Below are 7,303 nucleotides of genomic sequence, written 5' to 3'. Positions count from 1 at the left end.
ATTGTAAGAAATGTAATGCTAATCAACTACAACTGTCAGGTTCAGTGACGAGGACACTGAACTCGGTGACATGCAATTGACTCTAACATATTGTAAGAAATGTAATGCTAATCAACTACAACTGTCAGGTTCAGTGACGAGGACACTGAACCTGACAGTTGTAGTTGACATTCACGCTTCCCCCCTCCCTGATGAACTGGGAGAGGACTGTGAGATCCCACTGGTCAAAAATGCCACGCCCTTGGCCACCGCGATGGCCACCACGACTACCACGACCACCGCGGTGGCCCCCATCTCGGGCCTGATTGTCCGCGATACGGCCACCACGGTGGCCACTAAGACCACGACCCCCATCACGGGCTTGTGTGCCCAAGAACAGGCCACCACGACCACGACCGGCGGAAGTTGATCGATCCCTATGCCTCTCTCCTCTGCCTCCGTTCGGCTCTTGTCCATCTTCCTCTTCTGTAGATAAATAAAAGAAGGAATCATGTGGATGTCTGTATCTGTAGTACACAAAGATCACAATAGTTACAACAATGTCATACATGTAACAATTGCAACTATTTTTTTGGGAGTGATCTATTGTAGACGTTTCGCATTGATATTGCCAAGGAGTCATCCTTGTACTGCTGAACACTTATATGCAAAATGTATAAGGGCTGCACATTACAGAGCCTGTATGTGGGTCCTATACATCATGTATGAGTTGGGGGTATTTTTACACTTAACGCATCACATCACAGCAAAGCGCACTGAATGTGGAAGTAATTATGGCACAGCAGTGCAGAAAAACTCGAAATTGACCGGATTAAGAGATGCAATTAATGACATATTGGGTAATAAACACCAGCAGGACATCATCTTCTCCACCCAAATGACATAAGTGGTTAATCATAACTTAATCATAACAGTATGAAAGCATTTAGGTAAGCAAAGATGCCAATTGCATTTCTTCATCAATTATACAAAGAATCCTGATTTCCATAATTTATATCAAAGGAAGTCGAAATGCTGCAAGGAACAAAATAAGACTTTACCGTACAATTTCTTGAGTACTCAAAGCAACATGTAAACATTCTACCAAAACATTTAGGAACTTGTTTTATTTCCATCCTGTTTCCGTAAATATGTCCTCACTTTGATTGCATCAATTATTATTGTTCTAGTCATTTTCAAACTTTATTTCGCAAAGAACCACTTACTCTCTGTTCCTCCGCATTCGGCCGTTCTGTCTGTAGGTAAAAGAAAGCAAACAAATTTAGCATATGTTTGCAGTTCTCTGGTTATCGTTGTTTCCTTTTAAATTTCAGCCCTGAACATCTGCCTTTACCTTGACCCGAATAAAGGATACATACTGGTAGTAATGCATGAAGTTAACGGTGATTAGTAATAGCAGAAAAATAGGCTGCATCAGTGCATACACATAAGACAAGTTGGGAAAATGCAACAATAATTTGTTGCCTCACATCACATAAACTGTTGTGTCAGTTTATATAAAGTCAAACCTAGCAGGGCAACCACTTGCTGTCTGAATGCCACATTAAAACAGTTCTGTCCATTTTTACACGGTTAATACACTCTTCATACCCTGATAGATGCAGTTGAATAGCAGTTAAAATCTCGTCATGTACTGTACATTTTTTTGGTGTCATCAACCAAATATCAGTCCTAATATCATTTCCACACATAAATACAGTGCGCCAAGTACACATTGAACTTTCGTCAATATGGGAACTGAACACACTTGTTTAGACTGCTTTCTTTCAAACTTTATTCCACAAAGAACCACTTACTCTCGCCAGTCTCCAGTGTTTGGCCTGGAGGTAAAAGAAAACAAACACATATTTTTGCAGTTCTCTGGTTATCATGTAGAACTGGGTTATTTCTGAGCGCGGCTTCAACAGGAAAGCAGTTCAGTGCCGATAGATAGAAGTATAACTCTTGGTTAGTGCGCAAATAAGTGAATGGTTCAGCTGTCAATAGGATATTTCAGTCATGTTTTGTAATACTATAGCAAAATCTTGTTACGGCCGCCAACTGGAGGTGCAGGATCCAACAGACTTTGCATAATATGCAAATTCCATGTAAAGAGTTTTCAGCGCAGGTGCAAAATGAACACCGTTTCAATTCGGAATATATCCGAAACGGTTAAAATCAAAACTGTTTTATTTTCTTAATCATTTACGTGGCCTAAGTGGATAGTTAGTGTACTTTTACAATATATTGATCATTACAAAAATATGCCAAAAATAATTACTTAAGCAATTGGATAAAATTTTGAAATAGACGTTTCAGACAGTATCCACTGTCTTTCGTCAGTGACTAACGATAGAACTGAGAACAACGGGTTTTATACCAAAACTCTGAATACATAATAATGTCAATGAGGATAAGACACTTTAGGATGTCTTCAAGAAGTCTTTAAAAGAAGATTAATTCAAGACAAAGTTTTATGCCAATTAGCTACTGTTGTTTTAGTACAGTAAAACAGTAGCTAAATGTTGTTTGTCCGGGGGTGGTGGGTTGTGGGCAGTGCATTATCCCAGGTGCCTGACAGTTGAACGCGTAAACCCCCTTTCCTGTTGAGGGCGGAGTTGTACATCCTCTCATTATATTGCTTCTCTGACTCCCCGTTCGAACCAGCGGGCTTCACGATCTAGGATGTCCGTGCACCCGAGATTGAATGTGTGTCCCTTGTTGTGTTAAAGATGATGGAAAATGGCAGACATACTTACTCAACCACAACTTCCATCAGTTGATCATCATCTCCCGGGTCTGTAAGACTGGAAAAGCAAAACCTGGGCATTATTTTGTAATCTTTTTAACAATCTACTTAATTTACACTATGTGCAATGCTTTAAATGGAGGGAACACACAAATGTACAAGTCTGAGTGATTCTTCTTCTCACTTAGTTGGGGGGCGGGGGGGGCACTTGCTGGTCCCTGAAACATTAAAAAGACCCCCCCCCCCAATCAAAATCCTGGCTATGGGCATGATGGCATAAAAGGTCTCTCAGAGTAACTAGTGGTAATCAACCGTCGTCTTCAGGAGTATCTCATGTTCTAAATCTGCTGAATTTACCGTTAAGTATTATTGGCCAGGCTGAATTTACTATAAAGCGTTGCCAGGACCCCCCATGCAGACTCTCCTAGATGCATCAGGTAGGACATGCTGAGGCTTCTTGTGTCCGCAAGACACCAATATGGTTTTGGTCATGTCTGGCAATGTCCTTTCTGTTAAATTCATCTCACATTATCCCATCCATAACGGAGGTAGTTTGGGGAGAATCAAAAACTATATAAACCCTCCTTTGGAGAATTAATCCAATCCTATCAAATATTGAGTGTGAACGCAACCACGTTTAAACCGTGATTAATCGCCAGGGATTTTGTCCAACCAATTTTCGCTTTGTTCACGCTCTCAGATTGTCCTGTCTACAACTCTTGCCACGTTCATCAGCTAGGCTAGGCCAACTTTAAAAGCCTTTGTTGTTCACGCCTTCTCGTGATCATAGCCCGCCGATTGCGTTCACGTCCACGGCTACAAAACATTCTCCAGAGATAAATAATTGACAACGAAGATAAGCAAAACATCTTCACTTGCTGATGATAGAAAAATACTTACTCGATAGTGGCAGCCGTTGTCTCTGACCTGAAGAAATCAAGAGTTGCCTCTTACCTGAAGATAAAAACATCTTATTTGCATGTTTTTTCTACTTCATTTTTATGTATGGTGCATTTTGACTTTTAAATATTACACAATGTTGCCCATTGCAACTCAAGCAAATCAAAATACAGCAGCGATCAACGATGCCTCAAACATTACCATTTTTTACACTACACGTGTTCATGATTCAATCATTACTTTAGTTTAGCACTACTAATGTACCCTGGAATCAAGAGCGCGCGCCAGGAGTAGTTGTGCATTGTGTAACAGTGGGGATCAACATCAACTAACTGACCAGTCTAACTGGTCCGGACCCTTTAGCCTAGTGGTTAGCGCGTTGATTTCCCAGGCCATGCAGATCGGGATTGGCGCAGGTTCTAATCCCTGGAGCTGCGTACTAGCCTCTTTTGGTTTTTATCAAAGGATATTTACCCAGATAACCCCATTCTCAAATTCTTGCATACTTGCATACTTGAAGATTATTTATTTTCAACCTTTTTATTACATTTCTTGTTATTTTCAAGTGTCATGCACAGACCGCGGCGTTTTTTTCTTCGCGCGCTCGCATTAGATTTAGGGTCTGCAAAGGACGTCATCCATAAAAATTACTTGGTGCAGCCTAGGTGTATTGCCCTATATTCCTCTCTGTGTGTACATACAATCATACATATATAGCAATACCTTTTTTTCACTTTTTACAAAAAGGCTCATAATACAAATGGTTGTGTATCCTTTCTTTATCAACATATTTTTGGTGCTATGTTACAGTACAGGTCACGAAATACCCACCAGAAATGTATGGTAAGTTTAGCAGAAATTTGTGAAACATTTGTTCGAACTGTTTGCTGCGTAATGAAAAATTGTCTGGATTCTCTGATTGCGGAAATCTGTTCCGCAGAAGAAATCTAGATACAGTTATAATACTAGGCAATAGCAAGGAGGTGTATATTTAACCTCATTGGCTATAGCGCGCCCGGTCAATCAAGGGACTGGCCAAAACCGACCGCTATGGACAGGTGGCCGCTCTATAGAAACGGACGATTGAGAACGAACAATAAGTGGCACAAATTTTAAGTACTCGCTGAGAAACATTCATTCACATACAGTCAAACTTGGTCTAACGCCCACAGACGACCATCGGCTCAAGATGACTGCTTTAGGTTGGTGCTGATATTTCCGTGACATGCAAAAGCGATGTGCCCAAGACGATCCGTCAATCCGCCCCCAATCGGACCAAAATGTTACACAATACGACTGCGTCATTTTCAGTTGTGCAGCGACGTCATTTTATCTGCCTACTTTGGTTGGTTTCAGACGGAAGAAAAACCAAGATGGCGGCTGGAGGTCATAGGGTCATTGGGATATCCTACTGTAATGTGTGTGGAGCTATTGTTGGGTCTACACCAGGAGCAAAATAAAACCATTAACAACATTTTCATGATTCATTTCGTTCTGATTTATTAGGACATGAGGTCATGCAAACTTTCCTTGTTTAAAGTGAATTAAAGAAAGTTTTTGTATCATGTGTACTTACCATGTAGTTATGGTCAACAGAAATAACAGTCTGGGCCATTGGGGCAGAAATGTCCGCCCATCTATTTCGTATTCTTCCTTCTTAAGCAGTTATTTACCACATTTGTCAACTGTTTGTCTCGGGCAGATGAACTATATCACACGGTAGTGAGAAAAATCTACAGACCATCCATGTAATAGCTATACCTAAAACTAAACAAGAAGGCCAATATTTCCGTACACAATCTGGACATTTCCGGTATCATAGTCAACGGTGGCATTGCCCAAACATGGCTCATGGGATAATAGGTGTCAGGCATTGACCAATTGTTATCTTCACCGAGAATATTTCAGTTACGCCATCAGTAGTTTAGGTCTGTATGTATTTCAAGAGCATAACTCTAGAAAACGTTAATGAATCTTCACGGTTTTTTGTAAGTGTATAGTGGTTGTGCAAAGGAAGGTCACGTTTAAAAATCATTTACCAAGCATTTTCAACAGTACTGCAGCGGAATCTGCAGATTTGTGGTTTTGCATGTAGGAAAAAAAATGACGGAAAAGTTTATGGATATTCATGATTTTTGGTAGGTGTGTGGCGGTTGTGGTAACAAGTTCGAAAATAGTTTACTTGGCGGTTTCCTACCGTTCTGCAAGTGCTATGGTCATGATTTTTGTGTGATAAATAGTTCATGCCACTGTAAGTAAGTTTTGAACCCCTAGTGGTTTATTTTGAACTGCAGTGGTTTTTTGTCCTTTGGACATGAATAACTTGAGAAGGGGTCGACAAATCGTCATGATGTCTTTGAAAATTTTGTGGCATGCCGTTACTAGCAGTTATGTTATCAGAGAAGGTATTGCTCACATGCCTGTAATGTAAAGATCAATATGCTTTTTAGTAGACGAGTACTAGACGGAGTAGCCATACTGAGTACACAAGTACGGTCAGTCTTTTGTCCCTAATGTATGCTTCTCCAGTCCCCACCCTCTATATAGCAGTAAGATGCATGTATACATTAGATCATATTCGGGATACCCTTCTCTTCTTTTGTATGACCTTGGGCTAGCCAACCACATTGTGTCTGGAAGCCTTCTTTTCGTGTCAAACAGTTGTCACTGTAGCAGGACAAGTTCATGTAAAGAACCTCCCATCTTACCACGGTTCGATGACGTCACTGCGTGAAAAGCCAGTGTTCCATGGAGTGGTAGGATGTCTTTGAACTGCTGGGCAGTCTTGGTGAGAAAGTGGTACTGCACTGTCTCTTGTGACTTTTTTGTCCAGCCAAAGAAATAAGCTGGGCCCTGAAAGGTCGCCAATCCTCTCCGGATCGCCTGATCGGCCATCCTCTTCACAGCTTCTTCCAGTCCATCACATGGTCCTTTCCCATGTCCTGCTTCGAAGTAGCTCCATGTCGCATCGATCCCAAAGAGTACGGAATGCTTAGCAATGATACCAAACATGGTCTTGTTACGACATTGGGAGGTAGGACTGTCTGTCCAGTAGTGGACATGTGACAGATCGCCAAACATCTGATATCTGTGGTACACCACGGCAGGATGGAGAGTTACCATCTCTGCTTTCCAGTAAGCACTCTGAACCTCTTCCATTGTCTAGCAGTTGTAGTTTTCGCTGAAGTCCATCTGGGTAGTAACATCATCTGACGGAAGACTTTCTTTCAATTAACGCACCTCTGCGTACTGATATTTTACCCTGCTGACATGGGATCTTATACCCTGCCTCTCTTTCTTCATGTGCTTAATGAAATCAGGTTTGCTCATCTCTACCTTAACAATTTTCATCTTTCTCTTCCCATCGTCAAGCTTTACATTCTGCCACTGCTCAAAGCATGATTTGCTGTCTTGGGGTGTCTCCAGGACCACGTGGAACTCTCCTTGTTTGTTTTCCCTAATGAAGTGATCTGGATTGACCCTAGAAACAAGCCCAAGAGTACCCTGTAGTCGTACATACTGAGCCTCCTTGCAAAATAGGTCTACCTGCAGGCAGAACGGCAGGCTGAGCTGCGCCTTGCGGTTGAGCCGGGTGTGATATCCCTTGGTGTCGTTGTTGGTGCTTATGGGTTAAAAGTTGAAAGTAGACCGTCCAGACGCTGTAAGTCAGCCACA

At 41.6% G+C, this 7,303-nt stretch overlaps 1 long non-coding RNA gene across 1 annotated transcript; it reads right to left on the bottom strand.

The window, feature by feature from the left end:
- Positions 1–383: 383 nt before the first annotated feature.
- LOC136436997 (uncharacterized) lies at positions 384–2,786 on the bottom strand. The gene is made up of 4 exons (XR_010756127.1): positions 2,739–2,786; positions 1,797–1,820; positions 1,206–1,235; positions 384–465 (listed from the first exon to the last, which is right to left on the bottom strand). It is a non-coding gene; the product is annotated as an uncharacterized lncRNA (long non-coding RNA).
- Between the last annotated feature and the right edge of the window lie 4,517 nt (positions 2,787–7,303).

The sequence above is a fragment of the Branchiostoma lanceolatum genome, chromosome 6, assembly GCF_035083965.1.
Source record: "Branchiostoma lanceolatum isolate klBraLanc5 chromosome 6, klBraLanc5.hap2, whole genome shotgun sequence".
Classification (NCBI taxonomy): Eukaryota; Metazoa; Chordata; class Leptocardii; order Amphioxiformes; family Branchiostomatidae; genus Branchiostoma; species Branchiostoma lanceolatum.
The sequence above is the reverse complement of the archived record's forward strand: the minus strand, read 5'-3'. Positions and strand labels throughout refer to the sequence as shown.